The sequence below is a fragment of the Furipterus horrens genome, unplaced genomic scaffold (assembly GCF_987537825.1).
Source record: "Furipterus horrens unplaced genomic scaffold, mFurHor1.1.pri manual_scaffold_6, whole genome shotgun sequence".
Classification (NCBI taxonomy): Eukaryota; Metazoa; Chordata; class Mammalia; order Chiroptera; family Furipteridae; genus Furipterus; species Furipterus horrens.
The window spans coordinates 89,121,300-89,144,746 of NW_028327176.1; the positions used below are offsets into that span (position 1 = coordinate 89,121,300).

General features: G+C 45.8%; 1 protein-coding gene and 1 pseudogene across 1 annotated transcript in view; both read right to left on the reverse strand.

Annotated features, from left to right (window-relative positions):
* Positions 1 to 23,447, reverse strand: part of LOC150006891 (saoe class I histocompatibility antigen, A alpha chain-like) — an 81,499-nt gene that overhangs the window by 33,594 nt on the left and 24,458 nt on the right. The window lies entirely within an intron of this gene.
* On the reverse strand, positions 8,096 to 11,474 carry LOC150006896 (HLA class II histocompatibility antigen, DP beta 1 chain-like; annotated as a pseudogene).

Consider the following 23,447-nt stretch of genomic DNA (forward strand, 5'->3'; position numbering starts at 1 on the left):
ACTCTGTTCCTGATATTAGAAGAAAGTTATGGAAGCTGGAGGATGGACCCAAAACTCCCCAGAGGGACCTAATTCAGACTGCCTTTTGAGTCTTTAATAAGATAGAGGAGGAAGAAAAAAAACAAAAATTAAAAAGGGACCAGCAGAAATACCTTATGTTAGCTACCACCATTAGGGGTCAGCCCATCAAAGGTCAAGGGAACAAAAGGCTCGCCTAAGCCTCTGCCAGGACCGTGCTTCAAGTGTAAGTAGACAGGTCATTGGGCACAACAATGCCCCCAACCATGGCCCCTGCCGGGTCCCTGTTCATCCTGTGGACAGAAGGGACATTGGAGGGTCGACTGTACTCTGGTCTCTAACTAGGGGGGCAGTAGACCACTTCAGTCCAGTTCAGATCAACCTCAAAAGGAACAAAGACTTCAGCACCCCAGTCTGTTGAGGCCTGCCACAGACAACTGACGGTGCCCAGGCTCGGAGCCCCTGTCTCTGACCATCTTGATGGTTGAACCCTGGGTAATCATGGTGGTGGCCAGTACATCGGTCTCCTTTCTTCTAGACACAGGGGCAACCTAGTCCATCCTTATTGAATATGCGGGTGTTCTACACTTATCTCCATCTCTGTTATTGGAGTTTATGGGTTCCGCACTAAAACCCTAACTATCAAATCTCTCACATGTACATTAAGGTCCTTACCCTTCATGCATTCTTTCCTGGTTATGCTTGAGTGCCCAGTTTCCCTCTTGGGAAGAGACATCCTGGCCTAACTAGGAGCATCCCTGTCTCCTAACCTAGATGGAGGGGCTAAGGCCGACTCCATTTTCCTTTTGACTTTAGCGCAAGAAGCTTCCCAGGGGGATACCCCTCGTCAGTTGCGCCATTATAGTGTGAATGTAAACCACCTTGTTTGGGATACTGAGAACCCAGCAGTAGCCAGACCCCACCAGTGGGTACAGGTCACCCTCAAGCCTGGGGCTTCATTCTCCAGTCGGTCTCAGTATCCTCTCAGCGCACAAGAGATGCAGGGTCTGCAGCCAGTCATTCACCACCTGCTCAAAGCCAGACTCCTATGACCAGCAAACTCTCCCGCCAACACTCCCATCCTAGTGGTTAAGAAACCCAATGGGTCTTTTCGCCTAGTCCAGGATCTTCGGGAAGTCATTGAAACTACTCTCTCAATCACTCTCATTGTCCCCAAATGAAAGAAGGACACGGGAATTGGAAAAGAAATAAGAAGGAAATATAAGCATATAGTTCAATCTGAAAGAGTAAAAGGTATTTAGAAAGTTTACGAATATTGCAGAAGGTCTGTGGAAAGTTGTAAAGATAAATGGAAAAGGGTGTGGAAGTTTGAAGGGAAATAGAGATTGAGGTTTCCCAGGGAGAGTTAAAGCTTCACACTCGTAGGAAAGTGAACAGGAGAGGGTGTAAGGCATGGGAATGAATAAGGTTAGTGAAAGTTTTGAAAAGAAATTGTATGGTTTTAACAATGGAAAGTATAGGGCACAGAGATGCAATTTTAGTGAGTATTAGAAGGACAAGAATTTTCCTTCCTGATTTTTCTTTGCATGAAACTAATAAGATTCCTGGGACTTAAGGCTCTCACTAATCTGTTGGCACCCACCCTACATAAGGCCCAACTTCTTAGCACCCTCAGCAAGATCAGTCGTCAATGCTCGGTTTGCCAAAAGGAGAGAGCTAAGGATAAGTTAGACCTCCACCATTCCCTACTCACCAGGCCAGGGACAAGATGGCAAATTGACTTCACCCACATGCCACCAGTTAAGAAGGTTAAGTACCTACTAGTAACAGTAGATACCTTTTCTGATTGGATGAGAGCTTTTCCCACTATATCAGAAGGAGCAAATGAGGTTGTTCATGTTTTACTAATAGAAATTATTTCTAGGTTTGGACTACCTCAATCCCTACAATCTGATAATGGCCTGGCCTTTGTTTCTAAAGTTACTTCACAGGTCAGCACGACTTTGGGCATTACCTTGGAACTGCAAGTTCCCTACTGGCCTCAGTCCTTGGGGAAGGTAGAACACTACCTTAAAAGCCAGTTAATTCAGCTTGCTTTACAGGTCTGGGAACCCTGGCCCCACTTGCTGCCTGTAGCTCTCCTCCACATTCATGCAGCCCCCCATGAACCCCACTTACTTGGCCAACCAATATCTGAAAAACCTCTTGACTTTTGCTTCTAAGCCCTTATCTATTGCAGGACCAGTCTTCACTGGGGTCTCCATCCCCCAAAGCCAGCAAGTACCCATTTGTGTTTCTCGTACTCAACATTCAGGATCTTCTAGCCTGGTAGGTCACCAGCCAGCTCTCCCGTGCAACTTCACAATCAATATAACATGCCAGGAGCAACACGAGAATCACCTCTCGTCTGAACCTGGCATCAAAATTTACATACCCTCTTCGGTTCATGACACCTCCCCTACTAAGATGCACTGGGACTTCCAACCATACCTCCTGTTCTGGAAGCCCCTCTCCCCTGCTATTCCCCTTCGGCACTTCCAATCCCGGCTTCCCTATGAGTGCCAACTGTCACCAGTGGTCTAATCGTACTCTCAACCTACAAGGTCCTTTTATAGAAAATTGCTCAGTACGTGACTCCATCCAGGGAATGACCTGGGCAGAAACTATCTTGGTCTGGGAAAAAGAAACCCAGACAGTACCTTTAGAAGGTACCTGGAACATCTACGGGGCACTCAATACAGGCACATCTCTGACAACTCTCAGATTCACCTACCGCCTTCATCTTCAGGTGATGCCTTTGACATTCTGGCATTGTCTTTCTGTGTGGATCACAAGCCTACCTCTGTCTACCTACCAATTTGACAGTGACCTACACAATCACCTTTCTAGCCCCTTCCCTATAGGTGATGCCATCCAACTCAGAGATTCCTATTCCACTTTCTACGGCAATAAGAGCAAAGCGAGCTCCAGTACTACCCCCATCCTAGCAGCCCTTGGCGTTACTACTGGAGTCACAAGGGGAGTGGTAGGATTGAGAACTTCCCACAAATATCATCAGGAATTATCCCTAGAGCTTGAACAAAGCCTAGAGGATACAGCGCAGGCTATTTCCAAACTTGAATATCAGGTAAACTCCCTAGCCAGAGTCATCCTTCTGAATAGAAGGGCTTTAGACCTCCTTACTGCCCATAGAGGGGGTACCTGTGCTTTTTGGGGGGAAGACTGCTGTTTTTATATTAACCAATCTGGAATAGTACAAGACATATTTAGAAGGCTAACAGATCAAGCTGCCCAATTAAGGGATAAGATAAGCAACTCATTGGATTTATGGTTTGACTTAACTGTCCCTCTGAAGTTCATCCTTCTACTCCTCCTTGCGCCTTTGCTATTTCTATTTTTAGCTCTCATTCTATGACCTTGCCTCCTGAGACTCCTCGTCAGCTTCATCAGAAGAACCATCAATACAGCTCTGGTACAGACAGCCTACACCCTCATGCTCCTGTCTACTCCTCAGTACCAACCCCTGCCACCACGAGAAACATTGGAGATAAACACAGAGGATTATGTGCACTCTACACCCCCATGTCAGCAAGAAGTAGCCAGAATGACTGCGACACCCTTTTCCCCTAAACCCTCCATCCGTGACCCAGGACCTCAGCATCATTCTTTTTATTACAAACAAAAGACTGGAAATGTCAGAACATGGTGGCAGCTGGACTGCCCACCCAAACTTTTGACATATGCAAATGAGACATATGCAAATTAATCTGGATCTAACCCCTCCGGTAGGAAATAAAAACGGACTTTGTTTGCTCCCAGAAGAAATATTGATGGACCTAGCATGATATATTGCCTGGCCTGGTGGGGGAAAAGCAGGGAGATGTAAATAACCTGCTGAATGTGTTGTTGAGTAAACTCACCCCAACCAAAATGTATGTTCTAAAAGGTATGGAGACAGCACAGGCAGGCTATTCTTACAGCCCTTGTGAATGAACTGGAGTGTTCACTTTTTCTCTCCTCCTTTTTTTCTCTTTTCTCATTTCCTACTTCTCTCTTTCTTCTTCCTTCTACTCTTGCTTCTACAGGCTCTGGAGTTGGTCTGGGAGTTTCCTCTTTTCTTCCAATCTTCTTCCTCCTTTTTTTCTTAATAAACCTGGTTAGAATTCTAGACTGTTCTCTGGATGATTGTTTCAGAGCAAGGCTGCCTGACATAATCATCAGTGCAATCACTATAAAAGATACTTTTATTCCCCACCACCCAAAAATTTTCTTATGGGACAATTGTTTTCAGGTTGTTACCAAACAGCAAAATTCCAGAGGCAAAGGTTTGCTGATCAAGGAAAGGAGTCTTTATTCAAAGGCAGTCACTTAAGCCTATCAAATCACAGCTTTAATCGCTTATGCCTATCAATAAGGCTAAAATCTAACACCTACGTTCTCCCATCTTTTTCTCTGTAGGGTTAGTTTACAAACTAAAACAACATAATACACAAAAACTCCATGATTCTAGAGTGGCAGGCTTCTGCCTCAGAGCCTGTTCCTTCTAGAACTCCCAAAGAATAAACTGCCACCCTCTGCCAGGCCAGCCTGATCCCAGGATGTGCTCAGAGTTCCTTCCCATCCAAAATACCATCAACTGGAAAAATGCAGGCAGCTGCAGCGTGATCATCCATGAATCCTCAAGGAGGAAAAGCCTGAGAGCCAGAGCCAGAGCCTGAGAGAGAAAGCCAGCTCAGGAGAGAAAAGCTCATGAGCCCAAGAGCCAGTCCTCTTTTTATTTCTATTGGCTCTAGAGGCTTCAGCTTCTCAGCCAATCCTCTCCTAGCCTGCTTTCCATTGCCTGGGCAAACTCTTCCTATGGCCTTTCTCTGCAGTGATCTTAATCAGATCTCTCTGTGTCAGTGTTACCCCCTGGTTAATGCCCCAGTAGTGTAATGAACAATTTTGATACTCAAATTGGATTTAGGTCATCTGATTAAATTCGGCTTTATTGGATTTTCCTCAGGGTGGGAGAATTTACTGTGGCAATACAGTAAATGTGACTTGGGGCAGCCAAGTGCAAGCAGACTGCTGGTGGTGAACAGAATTGATTGGTGTAGATAAGAATACACCAGTCTGATGGGTGCATGTGTGCTAATCAGAGGCTGGTTTGGCAGCATCTTGTACTAAGGAAATGATATCAGGTACAGTACCAGCCACATTTATTTATTTATTTTGTAATTAGATGAGTTAAATATACATAAAGTACTCAGAACAGTCCCTGGCACTTAGTAAGTTCTACAAGAGCTCTGTTGGTGGGATGGATTATTTGAAGTTCCTCCAACTATTTTACCGTAATTGGTATTTTACATACTGGCCTGAAGACTTCCCACTGTTTCATATTTACATTTTTTGGTCGTGAAGTGAAATTCCAGAGGTTCAAAGTGGGAGCTTTTCTATTTCCCACAATTAGAGCAGCAAATTCAAATAACATCCCCAGGGCAAGTGACATCAACATAGAAATTCTTGAGGTTTTCTGTAACCTCCATAATGTTATCACAACCTGTCATCCAAGGTTCATAAGAGCCCTTTTTATTAGATTAGGTTTTCATAATTAAAAGTTGCTTTGATCCTGTATTCAAAATTTCCTAGATCTTCAATATTGTCCATTGTCTAAGGCAACGGTTCTCAACTTGGGGGTCGCAATCCCTTTGGGGGTTGAATGATCCTTTCACAGGGGTCACCTAAGAACATCGGAAAACATATATAATTACATATAGTTTTTGTGATTAATCACTATGCTTTAATTATGTTCAATTTGTAACAATGAAATAGATCCTGCATATCAGATATTCACATTACGATTCATAACAGAAGCAAAATTACAGTTATGAAGTAGCAACAAAAATAATTTTATGGTTGGGGGTCACCACAACATGAGGAACTGTATTAAAGGGTCGCAGCACTAGGAAGGTTGAGAACCACTGGTCTAAGGTGTTTTAATGGAGCCTAGACCGTCTCCAGGCAGATCTAACATTGAGACAGGCCTGGAGGGAAGAACACGGGGACTATTTGTGCTGTCCTGTGACAGGATCTGGCTTGAGCTTTAGGGCACAGCCCTTTACACTCAGAGGGTGAATCGGAGGAGGAGGCGTGTTGGAGTGTCCCCTTTCTGCCTGTGCCCACAGAAGTGTGTTCTTCAGTTATAAGCTCTTTGTCTCGGTGGTTTCCTTAGGCTTGCTTCCCAGCACTTAAACTGCATGAGCTGAGGGCTGTAGCTTCTGTATCTGCTAGAACCAGACTGTTTGTGATAGTTCCTTAACCTCTTTTGTAATTTTATTAACTTGCTAGCAGACCTACTATGTTTTTAGGATTCTGATATCCCCACATCTAATAGCCACGATCAGACAGTACCCATATCTCCATCCTCCCTGGCTTCTCAAATTCTTTTCATTTTCAGTTCTCCAGCAATTTCTCCTGCAGGTAGATGGCTGCCTCCATTAAAAGCTACTGAGAGGGCGCCTATACTTTTTTCAGAGAAGGACTGTAAATTCCACTCTGCCTGTGCACAATGGCAGCCACTAGCCACATGTGGCTATAATAATTTAAATGTAAAGAATTTAAAGTTAAATGAAAATTTCAGCCCCTTAGTTGCACTAGCCACTAGCATTTCAGTGATCAAGAGCCACATGTGGCCCATGGCTCCTCTACTGGGCAGCTTTGGCCCTTTTGAACGTGGAGATGTACTTCCCACGGACTGACTCGGGGGGAGGGAGTTTAGGGTGCTCTGATGAACAAAGCGTCACAGGGCAAGTCCGCCTCTATGAGCTGATGCAAACAGCAATATAAAAAAGTATAGCACGTTATGCTCTTATGCCTGTTATGTATAATTCTAACCTTATGTTGATTGTTACACTTGGAAAGCATATTCTTTAGTGACTGACATGCTTTATCAGGCTGGTATGATTTCAGTGGCAAATTCAGGTTCAGTGTGGGTTCACCTGGGATTGCTAGGAGTAGTGGTGCCACTCACAGGTGAGAGTACAACATAAACTTGGGCATATATAAAGAAATAAAACAAATTGAAGAAGTCTTCTACCGGGTTCCCTCATATTCAATAAGAAGAATTGATCATCACCAAGAAGTTTATTTCTCCATGCCTGGGTTAAATAATAATGATATCCCCAGGCTCTTCACTGATAATCAAACCTTTCAAGCATAAAGATGGCCCCATGACAATGTCCTTCCAGTCAAGAAGAAAGGAGGACCGTAATATTGGATTTAGGTGGTCTCTGTTCCTTAGGAAAGGACACTCTATAGACAGGAGAACTTGAGAAGGAGGAAGTACATCGAGTTAAAATGCAGAGACTCAGAAACTGGTGGCAAGGGCCCGATTCTGTGGTAATGTCCTTTTTGGAGGTGGGAGGTTGCTGGACAACAGAAGTATCAGAAATCTTTGTTCCAAGGCCACAGGTGATATTTGAGGTCAGTTCAGTAGCCCTTTGAAGAAGAATAATTAAAGGCAAATCAAGCTCAGAGACTGTATTTCCTTTTCCTCTAGAGTCACAGGAGAAAAACAATTATAGAGAGAGGCTGAGTGTTGGTCTGATGAATGATGGAAGAGTTTCTGGCATTTCCTTATGCAATGGGGCAAAGCTCATGGCTTATAACCACCCAAAGCGAAAATGGACCATCGGCCCAACCTGAGAAAGAGGGTCAGCCTCTGAGTGTTTCTCCTCATCCCAGACACTTCCTATGATACATCCTGAACACAGAGTACTCATTAAATGCTCCCAAACTCATGTTGCAATGAAAGAAATTGCACCCCAGCAGGAAGAAGGGAGCAGCAGTACCACCTACTGACTGAGATCCTTGTCCTGAAATGAGAGTGAAAGAGAAGCTGTGACTGAGAGAGTAAAGAGCAACATCACATTGGAAAGTTATGCAAAGCTTTGCATCCCACGCCCACGCCACCGGGAACGAAAGCAGGGCCCATCTGTGGACTTAAGCTGAGCCCAGGCCTAAAAGAAGCCCCTGCAGGGAGGGGTCACTGGTCAGCAGTCTCAGCGGTGTCACTGGGCCCATATCTCATGTCGGCATCTCCTCCCTCCATAGCTGTCATCGCCTGGTCAGAACCTCATTTCAGTGGCCTCCTTTGCTCTATCATTTCGCTTTTCATCTCAACTTCATCACTGAACGAGAGAGTGGAAAGGCCATATCCACCCCATTCCAGAGGCGTCTTACCTTGCTGGCCTCTAACATGGAGAGTGAAGCTCGCCATGAGGGCAATGAGCCCCAGCACAAAGCCCCCGACTCCAGTCAGCATCTTGCTCTGGGCAGAATCTGACTGAGGCTCTGGGAAGAACAGACCCACAATCAGGCTCACCTCCACCTGCTGTGACCGCTGGCCCTGCCTGACCCCTCGGGCCTGACCTCGTGTACTCTGGAGACAAAGGGAGAGGGTAGTGCCAGATAGAACCACTGTGGGGAAGGAGTAGATGTGGAAATCACCCCAAAGTTCTGAGTCTCAGACTGATGATGCCCATAAAAGGCAAATGCTGGTTTTAGGTCAAACCATGAAGTCCAAGCATAAAGGACTGAAGGAAGATGGAAGGAGGAGGCCAGGTCCCAGTGTGAGGGCCAGTCATGAAGGTGATTGCTTCTCTGGGGTTTTCTGACAAGGGGAGATTCTTTAGGATCCCTCAGGGTGGGATAAATGCCCTCTAAAATCACCAGATCCCTGCTGCTCGCAGCCTAGACCACAGTGAGGGGGTTGGTGAGGACACACGGGGATATGTGGCCCAGATGGGTTGTGAGTGGGTCCCAGAGCCTGAAACCCAGAGGGTCCTCAGGAGATAACTCACTGCACTCTACAGTGACAGGCCTGTCCAAGCTGGCACGGTCCAATGGCAGGTGTAGACGTCTCCCTGCTGGGGGTCATTTCCAGCATCACCAGGATCTGGAAGGTCCAGTCTCCATTATGGATCGTGTTGGTGGACACAACCCCAGCTGTTTCCTCCTGTCCATTCAGGAACCAGCGGACCTGAATGTTACCTGGATAGAAATCGGTCACGTGGCAGACAAGCAGGTTGGGGTGCTGCAGGGGCCCCTTCTTCGAGGGGGACACGTTCACTTTAGGCTGGACTAGGAGGGGGAAAAAGAACCTTTTTAGGATAACTGAGACAGTTAATGCAGTGCATTTAGCAATTTTCTTGCCAAATTGACTTCTAGATGTTAAAGATCGATGTATTGTCTGGTAACCCATTCAGAGGCAGGAGATGGGGAAAGGTAAAAAGTTCAAATGTACCAAGAACAACCTCATCATACACAATGAAGAGAGAGCAGAGAAGAATAGGACAGGGGAAAGCAGGCACTCTGCAACACTATTGCCAGAAACGTAGGAGGCAGTAACTAATGTTCTTTGAACAGAAATGCTGAACCAGCTATAAGATTACCTAAATTTACATTTCCCTGTCTTGTTCAAAAGGATGCATAATCCTTCCAAATATTATGTTAGAATCAGAGTATACTCAATAGTCAATAGCATTCCTTTGATCTATTAGTCTGACATCCTCATTAAAAAGAGGCGAAGAAATGAAGTACTTTGATTCGTTCTTCATTTAACTTGTACGTCTCCTCGTCATCTCTACCAAAAAATGTTTTTACCAAGATGCATAAACTCAACGTCTTTAGTCCTTTTGTGTTGGATTAGCAGGGAGTCCAGCCCTTTCCCATGTGGTCTGACCCCTACGCACTGTGAAGCCCTTGGGTCAGGCCAGCCAGCCTGGGACACACTGGGGCTTGGAGATGGGAAGGAGACCTCCCTGCTCCTCTGCTGCCCAAGCGCAGCCCTCCCAGGGTCTTTTCTTTCCTCCCACTGCTCACCTCTGCGCTTCAGGGTGAAACCCTCATCCAGCTCATAGTTGTGTCTGCGCACCGTGTCCACGGCGCTCTTCCTCAGCTCCAGGAACTCCCTCTGGAGGCTCCAGGCTTGGCAGTTATGTGCCCGAGCTCAGCCACAGCCCAAACACCCCCACGCTGCTGTCAAACTAACGAACACGTCTCTGTTGTAAATGTATCGCTCCAAGAAGTGGTGCGTCCCATTGAACTAAAAGCAGTCGCTCCTCCTCTGGTTCACATGAAGCTCTGTGAGTGTGAAAGACCAGGGCAGCGCTGAGCCAGAGAGGCCCTGACACCCGCAAGACACGCTGCGCACTCCGTCCCCGTGTGGGCCCCTCCCTCTTTGTTGAGCCACACAGCCAGGGCCATGTAGTCCCTGGCTCTGTCTTTTCTCCTGGCTCCCCATCTCCCTTCCAGAAGAGCGTCCACTATAGAACCCAGAGGCTCACCCTGCCCTCTGACGCAGGGCCTAAGCTTGGCTGAAATAAACTCTTTGTGTTCACCACCTTCTCAGGGTTTGCTCTCTCTCTTCACTTCACCTCCAATTTCTTTGTCACTCTCAATAAATCAAGAAACTGATAACTATTGTTTATTACTGTTGCTATAAATGTAATTTGCTTTACTCCTGTCACCTTCCACAGTTAAATTAGAAAATATACATTTTTCTCACACCCAGTCACATGATCGTCGATAAATCATAGACCCTTCTGGACTGAAGTTTTCTTATCCAATAAATGGGGGACTTAGCTAAATAATCTCTGAAGTCATTTCCAGCATTAATAATAAAGGGGCCTGCCTCAGGGGACACCGTGTGGCTGCAGTGACTGGCGGGGTCTCTGAGGCATGGGGGCCGGCGCAGGGGCACAGGAGGCAAGTCTGTACTTCGCTGAGAGTTGGAGGCTGAGGGAGATGTGCAGGGAGCTGACCTGCATCTGGGGTCTAATGAGCAGCAGAGGGCAAGAGCGCGCTGGCAGAGGTGCCCAGGGACCAGAGGGAGCAGCAGGAAAGTGAGTAGTGGGTGGCTGAGGTGACAGCAGACGGGACAGGTGGGCAGCGGTGCTGCCAGCTGTCTGTGCCCAGGAGTTTGGGGATTATTTCCTCCAGGGAGTAGGTGTCATCTGATCTGTGCAGTAGGAAGGTCCTGCAGGGAGTGTGGGGAATGGATTGGATGTTTTTACAACAGGCAAGAAGTGATGGGGGCATAGACTGGAATTAAGAAAATGAGAGAGATTATGAAGCAAAGTCTATATGAATGAGGGAGAGGGAGGACAGCCTCTTCCCAGTTATAGCGCCAAGAGCAGTAACTGTGATGTTCAAGATCACAGACTCTGGGTGGAGAGTCCTCACTCCTCTTCCATCTCAATGACTGAGTAGCTGTGGGGCCTCAGTGAGACACAGTGTCCTTGTACTAAGATGGGACAACGATTTTTCCCTGACAGCACCATGTGAGTTAACTCAGATGGAGAAGATAAGCTATAACACTGGGCCTACAACAAAGTACCGGTTCAGTTGACAGTGGCTGTGATCACATCTGGGCTTTTATTCATGAAGCTGGAGTGAGAACACAGAATGACAGCGTTCTGTCTACACTACATTCTTGCCTGGCTGCCACTCATCGTTCGGGTTTGTCCACTTTCAAACTCCTTAACGGTATTGAATGTCTGCCAGGTCCACTTCCACCCTGACCTTTCCCTTCCCAAACTCACCCCATTTAAAGTGTGCACTTCTCAGCCCTTACTGTCCCCAAACTGCCATGTCAAAGGTCAATGTCGAGTGCATCTTATGACCCACCTACATTCCCCTTAAATGCCAGTGTGTCCTCATGCCGTGTTCCTGACACACTTCTGGACATTCTCAATGAGGGTTATTGCACTTATATCATTCCCTATTAACCATAATTAGTAGCTCACACGGGTACGATTCCACCCTGTCCTCTTTTATGAGTCCTACTCATGTCTTTCCTCATGGCCACTGGGCACCTCCAGCTGGACATCCCACAGGATCCTCAACATCAGCCCATGCAGACGACACACCAATCTGCCTCACACCTGCTTTTCCTCCCAAGTCCTTGGTGCGTGGTGTTATCAGTCACTCATCCTCTAGCTAAGACTTTTCAGTCACCCAGAGCTCACTCTCTTCCTCGATCACCACTTCTGATCAGATAACAAGACTGTTATTTTTCCTCTTCTCTCCTGTCCCCAGAGATAGTCAACTCAGACTGCTGTCACTCCCAACCTAGATTCATTCAGTGGCCACTTACCCTTCTCCCTACCTCAGTTTTGCCTCCTTTGGTTCATCCTTTGACTCTAAGTCACACATTGCCTCAGTATGATGTCCAGGTTTTGAACAAGATGAGCAAGGCTCTTTGCAATCCGACCCCTCTTACCTAACCAGGTTCCTCTCCTCCTGCCCTCCACGCTTCTACTGTTATTCTATGGTTCTACAGGGGGAACCCGCCCCCCCCAAAAAACAGGAATTATCTTCTGGAGAGCAGGCCCCTTGTAGTACAGGCTTCCCCCGCTAGGTGATGAGTGTTCTAGGAACCCATCTGTATCGGTGCACCAGCTGGCATTGTTGTGAGAGGCTTCATTCCGCTTCAGTGAAATTTTTTTGAAGACTCTTTCAACACGTTTGCCCATTTCATGATGGGTGATTTATGAGCACAACTGTCCACACCACGCTGAGGGTTCAGCACTTTTTGACCAAAAACTGTTTGACCTCTATGCCCCACCCTCCTTATTCACCTGATCTCGCCCCAAGCAACTTCTGTTTCCACAGATGAAAGAAGTTCTCAAAGGGAGATGTTTTGCCGATGTGGAAGAGGTGAAACAAAAAACGGCAGAAGCACTAAAAGGCATCAAAATCACTGAGTTCAAAAACGGTTTTGAACAGTGGAAAAGTCTCGATGGGTGTATTGCATCAGATGGAGAGTATTTTGGAGGCGACTGAAGTTTAAACATGTAAGAATAAATAAACAACTTTTATAAATAAATTTCATGCTTTGGAGCCCCCTTGCATCTTTGTAATTTTTTGTCTTTTTGTGTTGCTTATTTCACATTGCACAATGTCTGCGTGTCTGCGTATTATCCAAATAAAAATAAATAAAAATGCAAATAAGTAATGTATTTTGGTTCTAATGCTCAAACTAAAAACACCCAATTCCGTCTTATCCTTCAACACCAAGCTGGGTATCAAGTTTCTGAGAGATTTTCCAAAGTTTTCTGCTCCCCCACCCACAGTAACTCCTCGTATACCTGTAAATGTTCTCTGTGCATAACTCCACATCCTGTTTCCCGCTCTGTTTACAGACTAAATCGTACCCTGTTCTCCCCCTTGAATTTGTTCTGTCCCAGAGATCTCTGGCTGCGCAAACACAATCCATCAAGGTCAACAAACTGGAAACGTTGGCATTAACTTTAATTCTTTTTACTTTTCCCACTCTAACCTGGTCCTGGGAGTTTATGTGCTATGATATGACCTCTTAGAAAGCCTGTATAATAAAATCAGGGAAGCACTGATGCCAAACCTAACCAGTGAAGTGAAACAGAATAGAGAGCTCAGAGTTTATGATTACATGGGATTTAACACACAACAGAAGAAGTCTCTCAGCAGATGGGGGAGAGAATGGTTATCTAGTGGATGGAGTTGGAAAAACTGGCTTAGATATAGAGGACAAAATCTAGATCTGTACTTAACATAAAAACCTGGACCCCTGAAGGATTAAAGACCTAAATATGAATAGGAAACTATAAGGTAAATGTAAACATGTATAAGAGAATATAATTATGAACATGGGAGAAAAGAATCATTTTTTTTAAAGATTTTATTTATTTATTTTTAGAGAGAGGGGAAGGGAGGGAGAAAGACAGGAAGAGAAATATCAATGTGTGGTCGCCTCTTTCGCACCCTCATCTGGGGACCTGGCCCGCAACCCAGGCATGTGCCCTGACTGGGAATCCAACCGGCAACCCTTTGGTCTGCAGGTCTGCTCTCAATCCACTGGGCCACACCAGCCAGGGCAGGGAATTATTTCTTAAGCCAACATAAGAACACAGGACAAAAATATAATAAAATGGATTACATTAAAATTTAATACTTATGTGTAGCAAAAAGTATCACTAATAAATTAATAGATGGAATAGAAATATACTCACAATATCTAAAATGGAGATGGGATTAATATCTAAAACATATAAACAACTCTTTAATAATCAAACAATAGAAAGAACTGTCATAGAAAAGTAAATAAAGTGTGGAAATGGGAATTAATAAGAGAGTTAGCTTGCAAGGTTAACTTCAATTGACAAGTGGAAAGAAAATTGCAATGTGAAAAAGAAAAGAGACTGAGATCTTTTAGACTTTGAAAAGTTAGAGAGCTGGATGGGGGTCTGGGGAAACACCCGCCTATTGCTGGTGGAGCACAGACCGCCGCACACGGTCAGAGCAGCAGGCAGGGACACTTGGTCACACTGAGTAGGTGTGTGCTGTGTGACCCAGCACTTCCATAATATGTTATACAGCAAAAATGTCCACACAGGTCCATGAAGAAGCAGGTAGGGGATGCTGCTGGCAGTGACATTAGTTTTGAAACTGAAGAGCTGGCAGCGATCAATCGCTTTGATCACCACTGGGACAGGAAGTACCTAAAGTGTTGTCTCTGTGCACCATGGAATATTATGCCGCCATCAGGAGAAATCAAATGATTGTACTCTCCACTTCTTGGTCAGATCTTAAAAACATGCTTAGTGGGACAAAAAGGAAAACAATATACTTTACAACCTTATGTAGTTACATTAAAAATATAGGAAAATGGGAAGTAGATATTTTGAAAGCATGCATACAAACAAAAACTATGAAGGGAACCCATTGGAATGGGTGGTGCATTCTCTGTCTGTGGGCCTTTAAATCTCACTACCTGGTCACACTGGGGAAACTGAAACAATGTCATTTTTTTCATGTCTGTATTATTCTTTACACTTTTAAGGAAAAGTATTGTTTTATTTATAGTTTTATACTGCACCTAACCTAAGCATTAGTAAATATTTATGACTCAAAGAGTAAGCAGAGAATTTACTTTATTTTTAAAAACATATTTCCAACTTTCTTAGGTATGTTTGACAATCAAAAATTGTACATATTTAAGATATGCAACCTGATGACGCGATACACACGTACGTTGTAAAATGTTGTCCTACAGTCTTTCACCACAACCAAGACAGCATTACCATCACCTCATACAGCTGTTTCCTTCTTGTCTTTTTTTTTGTGTGTGTGTTGAGAACATTCATGATCTACTCTCTTAAATTTTAAGTACACGATACAATATTGTCAACTACACTTACATTGTTGTACACAGTCCTCTAGAACTTATTCATCTTGCATAACTGAAACTTTGTACTCCCTGACAAATATCGTCCCATTTCCACCTCCCACCAGCCTCTAGTGATCACCATTCCACTCTCAACTGCAGATTCTATGCAATATCTGTCTTTCCACACCTCAGTTATTCTTTAACTGAGCATACTTATCCATATTTTCATATCCATAATTATCCATATTTTCACAAATGGCAGGATTCCTCTCTTTTAAAAGGCTGAATAATATTTCATTGTGTATATATGGGACATTTTCTTTACCCACTCATCAGTTTATGGACATTTAAGTTGTGTTTATATGTTGGCTATTGTGAATAATGATGAAACGAACAGGGAAATGCAGGTATCTCTTCAAGACCCAGATTTCATTTCCTTTGATATACACTCAGAAGTGGGGTTACTGGACTATATGGCAGCTCTGTTGCTACTGTTTTGAGGAATCTGAATACTGGTTTCCATCATGGCCGTCCTAACTTACATTCCCACCAACAACGGACAAGGGTTCCCTTTTTTCTACATTCTTGCCAGCATTTGCTGTCTTCTGTTTTTGATCACAGCCATTTCAGCAGTTGCAAGGTGGTGGTTTCCCACTCTGGTTTTGATTTGCATTTCCATGGTTACAAGTCAAGTTGAGCACTTTTTCATATACCTGTTGGCCATTCTTTTTGTTGTTGTTGTTACAGAGTTGTGTGAGCTCCTTATATATTTTGGACATTAACCTCTTATCAAATCTATGGTTTGCAAATATATTTTCTCTCATTTCCATAGGCTTCCTTTTCATTACATTAATTGTTATTTGTGTGAGTGTGCAGAAGGTTTCTAGTTTGATGTGATTCCATTTCTCTACTTTTGCTTTTGTTGCCTGTGCTTTTGGTGTCATACCCAAAAAATCAAGCCAAGATCAATGTTCAAAAGCTTTTCCCCTATGATTTCTTCTAGGAGATTTATGGTTGCATCTCGTTCCTCTTACTGACTGGAATCCATCGGTCTCTCTCACCTCCACCCACCACGCTGCTCACTATTCACCCCAAAGAAGCCCCACACCCTGACTTCAATGAATTCACACCAACAACCGCCACTGCCCCCGCTCCCAGGAGAGCTTCTCCTGTGCTCCTCCTGCACCACCTCTCCTCTCAACTCCTGCTGGGCATCCTCCCATCTCACCAGCTACTCCCGCAGCCCATCCTGCCCTCGAGACTCAATCCCCATTTCTTCTCTCACCTGCGGGCTGCACGGCTGGGTGGGCTGCCCTTTTCCGGTTCTCTGCCCACCTGAGTGATGAACGGCAGAAAACCTTCTCCTTCCCTCTAGCTGAGACATGGGTACAGCGGGATGGAGTTTGAGCAGACGAATTGGGGGTTTCAAATGCTATTAACCCTGGAAATTGGGGAAGCCTGAGAGAACCTGATTCTCAGGAAGAAGTGGGGCTGGCTTTGTGGGTGGAGATGGAGAGGCTGGGGAATTTTAACATAAATGATCTCACCATTCTAGTCCTGGTTTTGTCATTCACGGGCTTAATGGTGAATTGGAACTAAAAGAGGCAGTTTCCTGTTTCTCACTTCCTCTGTGGTGCTATCCTGATATGCCTGATCTGGTTCCTGACGTGAGGACTGTCAGCGGCAGTAAGTATCCTGTGGGCCTTAACCTCCGCTTGTCCCCACTGCCCTCCTGCTCCTCTGGCCATCGCTGCTCACTGTAGGGTCTCGCCCAGTTTTGTGGAAGGGCCTCCACCTGGATCCCTGGTTGTACAGCACAGTCCTGGGATCCTGAACACTGCAGAGTGACCTTGGTTTCTCTTTCTGATCTTTAATGTTGAAATGTCACCTTGAATCCTCAGTGAGAACCTTGTCCCTCCAAAATCAGGCCAGACCACCAGGTACTGTTGTGCCCAGCAGATGCATACACACTGATCTCCTCCTCTCTTTGCTGGGAACAGTGGTCCTGGGCGATGTCAAATCCCCAAGGCCTCTCTGTGAATTAGGCCCACATGGGAGAGCCCCCAGGGTCACTCCCCTGAGCCAGGCCCTCCAAGAGCAGCAGCTCTGCTCTTACGTGGGGTGTCTCTGCCCTGAGCCAAAGTGGGGATCAGCATCACCAAGGACGTCATCAGAGTTGCCATCCAGGGGGCCCCAGTGACCTGCAGGAACACCATCCTGGAGCCTGGGAAAGGCCGGGGTGAGAGGATCACATTGAGAGCAGCTCTCACTCCTTGGGTCTCCCCCTAAAACATTAGAGATGATGAGCCGGGACAGCCTCCTACATCCCCTGGGTGTGGCCAGTCTTCACTAAAGGAATCAATTAGTAGGAATTGTTGCTCCAGGCAGAGGGTTGGTGCAAAGCATAAGATCCTTCAAGGTGTAAGGCAACAGTGTAAGAAAAGGGATCCTTGTTTTGATCAACTGGATAAGTCATAAGGGTCCCTATTCTATGTTTTCCTCACTCTGGTGCAGACCCCAGGCAGGTCATCGCCCCTCCATGGTGAGTGACACCTCATCCCCCACCCTGCATGGCTGTGTTTTTAGAATGAGCAAGTGCTAAGCAGTGTGTTAAAGGTCCAGGCAGTGCCCTGGCTGGTGTGGCCCAGTTGGTTGGAACACTGTCCCATGGCCGCAGGATTGCGGGTTTGGTCCCCAGTCCAGGTGGACATGGGAGACAGCGGGTGGGTGATTCTCTCTCACATCAATGTTTCTCTCTCCCTTCTTCTTTCTGTTAAAAGCAATGAAAAAAATGTCCTTGGGTGAGAATTAAAAAAAAAAAAAAAAAAGATCCAGGGGGATTAGACTGTCCACTGCAGAGCTCTGACTTAACCCTGGGGTGTATATAGCGGTCATGCAGGTGTCTGGTGTCCGTCCTCTCCTGTCCGAGGTTCCATTTGATCTTAGAGCTACAAGGTGTGGAATGAGGTCTCTGTGTTTTAATACCAGAGGAGGCATGGAAGCAACTGTACAACTTTTGGGCAAATTTCCTGTTCTTTCTGGGCCACAGTTTCTTCATTTTTGAAACAAGGATGGTAGCACCTGCCTCCTCCGTAACTCTGTGAGGGTGAGGAGGGAGCACCGTGTGAAATGCCTCGGAAACTCAAAGACCTGAGAGGTCCTGAACAGACCAATGACGTTATCAAGGACCATCCTTTATTTATTTATTTTTTTCAATTCAGTATACTTTGGGGGGTAATTTTTCTTTCCAAATAATTCCCAACAAACGAATTTAAAGGTAGTTCCTAAAATGAGGTAAATATACTCTCCTATACAGAAACTTAAGAGAGAAAATGATAAAAGAATATAATTTCCAACAAGTTTATCAAGTACTTAAATAAAACGTGGATGTACTGAATAAAAGCATATACAATTATTTAACTGGGGTTTTCTATTAGGGACAAGGATGTATTCTAGGAAAGTGGTCAGACACAGGTTTAGATGGAAATTTCCTGGCCGTGTGGTTGACCATAGAATATTTTTATAAAGTACGTTTTATTAGTGACATATTTTCAAGCATCCCCACTAAAACGGAGGTGATTATCCTCAATCCCTCCTGCTGGTCCTCTCCCAGGAGGGCCGGCCCCTCTTGCCCACTGAGATGCCCCTTCTCACCTTGTCTTGCTGGCTGAGCCCCATCAGCTGTCCCACCCCCCTTCTCCCTCCATAGGGGAGGGAAGTAAGGGCAGGAGTTGGGTCCTCCCTGCCCTGCACGGCCTCCTTTCCTCCTCACCGCCTGGCTCACTGGCCACTGAGATGCACCGTGAACAGGTAAGGAAAAGAAACACAAAACTGTGTCCTTGTCCCTGAGTCATGAGGGTTAAGTGAAGCCACGCGTGCTCTTGGTTACAGGAGCCGTGGTTGGTTCGCCAGGTCCCCTGGACGTCCCCACTCCATCATTCCGTCCTCTCTGCAGACCCCACTGTACTTATTTCTGGGTCAGGGACACGGAATCTGCGCCTTCAGTCTCCACCTCTCTCAGAAATACGGGGAGTGGGTCCCAGAGGCCGGGTGTGATTTGGGGACAGAGCTGAGTGCAGCGAGCGTGGCGTGGGAACTGACAGGGGCAGGGGTGGGAAGGAGCAGGGAGAGAGAGGCACCTTTGGGTGTCAGGTCTGCTGAGCGCTCAGCACGTGCCTCGGGAGGTAACACTCTAGGCCAGCGATTTTCATCCCTTTTCGTCCCATGGCACATAAACTAACGACTAAAATTCTGTGGCACACACAAAGATGTTATATATTTTTTTGCCAATCTGACAAAAACAATAGGTATAATTTTGATTCATTCACATCAGATGGCTATTGTGTTGGCTGTTGTCATTTTATTATTTAACAACCTGAGTGAAAAGAGGTCAGCGCGCCTGACTAAATAGTTAATATTGCAAGTTTTAGAAATTCTTGCTGCTCACTAGGTGAATCGCTGTCTCAGAGTAAGTACCGCTGTGCCGGGTCAGCCTCTTCTCAACCTGCTCAAGCGCCTTCTCCTTGCTTCTAGTTGCTCCCGGGGCAATCACCCATCAACTTGAAGGTGGAAAGGACGACTGTACATGCCCCACACCTGAAGTCTCCCTCCTCCTTTGAGTTCTTTTCAGATAGATACATATTTCTTAAAAAAATTCTTGAGCTGCTCTGCATATTGAGTTCAACCTCTGTTCTTCCCTTTACAAATCTGATGTATTTCTAAGAATTTTAATTGCCCACTCTGTTTTTTCCTAAGTTGTCAGCTCATGGTGCAGGGGCTGGAAGGGTCCCAATCCCCAGAGATCCCTTTGCCTCCTCAGTCCCTGGAATCCACTGCTCCCCCACCCCCCTCCAGTGGCTCCTGAGCAAAATGGCCCCAGGAAGCAGCAGCCACAGTGCTGGAGAGTGAGGGGCTGGGGAGGGCTTAGCATTTTAAAAGGTAGATATATCTTGCTATTGATTTTTAAATAATTTGTGAATCTTACTTTGGGTTTGTGGCAGTAAGCCACCGGAATCAACTGTGGAATTAAGGTCAGTAAGTACAGGTGTGTTTCTCCCTTGAATGACTGCTACCACCACCTTCGATTGTACCAGCCCTGAGTCCAGTCCCTTCTCACACCCCATCCGGGAACGTCCTCTTACAACAGTAAACAGGTGCCCTCCAGCTGAGCTCCAGCTGACCCTCAGGCCATTACCCACATGATAGATACAGCGATCTTTTCACTGTGAATGAGGACTGTCCTCACCACTACCTCCCATGGAACACTCCAGTGTCTCCCTCCTTGGGCAGCATGAGCTCCCGTCCCTCACATCTGCCTCCCAGCCCCTCATGACAGGGCCCCTCTGGCCACCCTGGCCTCTTCCCACCACTCTCAGCCTGACTCACTGGTCTCTACTCACCTCAGCCTCTGCACACTGCCCCGTCCTGACCCAGGGCACCTGCCCTGCTGTCACCCCCATGGGCACCTCCTCTCCAGGGACCCACATGGCTGCTCCTCACAACATGCAAGTCTCTGCTCAAGTGTTCAGTGTCAAGTCCCCAGAGATGTCCTGCCCAACAAACTGAGGTATGTGCTCTGGCACCACCCCCACCCCCACTTTTCTAGCCCAGGCATATTTTTCTTCACCACAGTTAACATTGATCTTAGAGCAAATGTTGTTTATTGTCAGTGAGCATCACTGAGTTATATGTTCCCTGAGCAAGGGGTCTTGTCTGTTTCTTCACCACGATATCCCCGGCATCCTCACCAGCTCCTACTGAGGGCTCGATGGATATGTGTTAAATGAGTGACTATGACAGTACAGAGATTAGAGAAGCAATTTGACCATGTGTGTATGAAGAGGCATAAAAATGTTTAAATGCTTTGATGTAATATTAACCATTTGAATAGTCTATCAATGTAAAAAATCCCAAGTATAAAAGAATCTTTATGCACAATGATGCATATCAAATCATTGTTTATCAGAAGAAATGAAAGCAGATGGATAGAAAAAAGACCTGGTTCCATCTTGTTGTTTGCAATGGTATGCAGCTTGCAGAAGTGGTATAATGCAGTGTCTATAACATGGAAAACTACTTGTTGTATATTACACATTTCATCAGTAACATTCAAACTAACCCATAACACATGAATGTGACTTTCTAAAATGAACACAAGCATGTACACACATATATATTTCATGTAACATATAATAATATATTTATGTAGTATTACATATAATATGTTAATATATATTATTTTTAAATTTTATTTCACAATTACAGTTGACATTCAATATTATTTTGTATTTGTTACAGGTGTACAGCATGGTGATTAGACAATCACATAACTTACTGGGTGTTCCCCTCGATATTTCAAGTCCCACCTGACACCATACATATTTATTACAGTATTATTGACAGTCTTGTTGTATCATCCTTTCCTCTAGCCCCATAGCCCAAGGCAACCAGTGATCTACTTTCTGTCTCTATAATTTTGCATTTTCTAGAACTTCATGTAGACTTTTATGCTTTGCTTCTTTCACTTAGCGTAATGCTTTTTGAGATTCATTTGTGTTGTTTTGTGTATCAGTATTTTGATCTTTTTTATTGCTGTGGATGTCTGTGACGCGATATTCTAGCATCCGCATCGTTTAGAGCTGTGACTCAGAACATGGCGCATTCCTAGAAGCCGCTTTCGGCATCAGTGGGCGGCGGCGCGTGGACTTGCAAGCGTGGGGCGCGGGACCAACCGACGCCACTTCGTGTTGGACAGTGGAAGCTGGAGAGCCAGGCTATTCGGACTGAGCCAATTGGTTTCCATGGATCTCAATAGTGCCAGCACTGTTGTTCTTCAAGTCTTAACTCAGGCCACCAGTCAGGATACTGCTGTGTTAAAGCCAGCTGAGGAGCAGTTGAAACAGTGGGAAACACAGCCAGGTTTTTATTCAGTGTTGCTGGTAAGTTGCTTAAAAATAGTTATTATTTTTAATAAAATGAGACACTATTCTATTGTTTTAAAAACCTACTTGTGCTGGTGGTTTACTTAGTGAAACTGATCCAAATGTTTGGCTGCCATTGCACTGCCATTTACTAATTCGAGGCATGGCACTTGGAGGACATTTAAGAGATGTTTATTGTTGGGTGAGTATACCCAAGCAGGGTATTGGTAGTATCTGCTTAGAAGGTTACACTGCCAGTTTTCTATTTTAGCCTGTAAATGCTGCCCTCAAGACTGTAAAGGAGGAAAGAGGAAGGACATCTCTAAAATCAGAGAAGGAAAACTCTGACCCCAAAAAACCTCCGCTGCCTTGTGGCATACCTCTTCAGGGGAAAGGCTAAGGGAGTAAACCCCGACAGAAAATCCGGAGCCGGAGTCCCTAAGGCGGTTTGACATTGTAGTCAACACCGGCAACTCCTGCGGCGCACCTGAAGCCAAGCTGTATTGACTTTGTCTTTCCCTTGGACCCTTCAGCTGCGAAGAGAGGGGGGGTCTGCTGCATGGGCAACAGCAGACCCTCCATATCACCCTGCCCAGGCTCTGTAGCTTCAGTTTCACTTGTGAGGACACTCCAGCGTCATCGCAAGATGTCGACTCAACACGGGAGGAGACAGATACCGGTTATAAGCTCATCCGATTGGCGAAGGAAACGAGCGCCAGGGGTCTCCTCTGACGGTGGGAGAGGTCATCGCACCTCACTGGACAGCTACCGTCTCGCCATGGCTCGCCTGCCCCACTGGGTGCGTGGGGATCAGAGAGGCGCCTCTCGAAAAGTGGGCCACAAAACACCCACACCAGTTAATTCCAAGCAAACAACAAGAAAGAAGCCTCCGGCTCTTCGCCTCGCTAGCTGGAACATCAGGACCATGTGCCCCGGACTTACTGCAGACCTTCCGTGGATCAAGGGTGCCAGGAAAACCGCTGTCATCGATAGGGAACTGGCACGACTAAACATCGACATTGCGGCTCTACAGGAGACCCGGTTGGCCGACAACGGAACTATCAGAGAAACCAACTACACCTTCTACTGGCAAGGGAAGTCTCCGGACCAACCAAGACAGCACGGTGTTGGGTTTGCTGTGAAGAACACGCTTGTTAACTCCATAGAGCCACCCACAGGAGGCACAGAGAGATTACTTACCCTCCGATTGTCAACAACTTTCGGCCCAGTCAGCATTCTTAGCGCGTATGCCCCAACCCTCTGCGCCACCACTGAAGAGAAAGAACAGTTCTACCATGCACTGGACGAAGCGTTATCCAAGATTCCCAGAAGTAACGCTCTCTATCTCCTTGGAGACT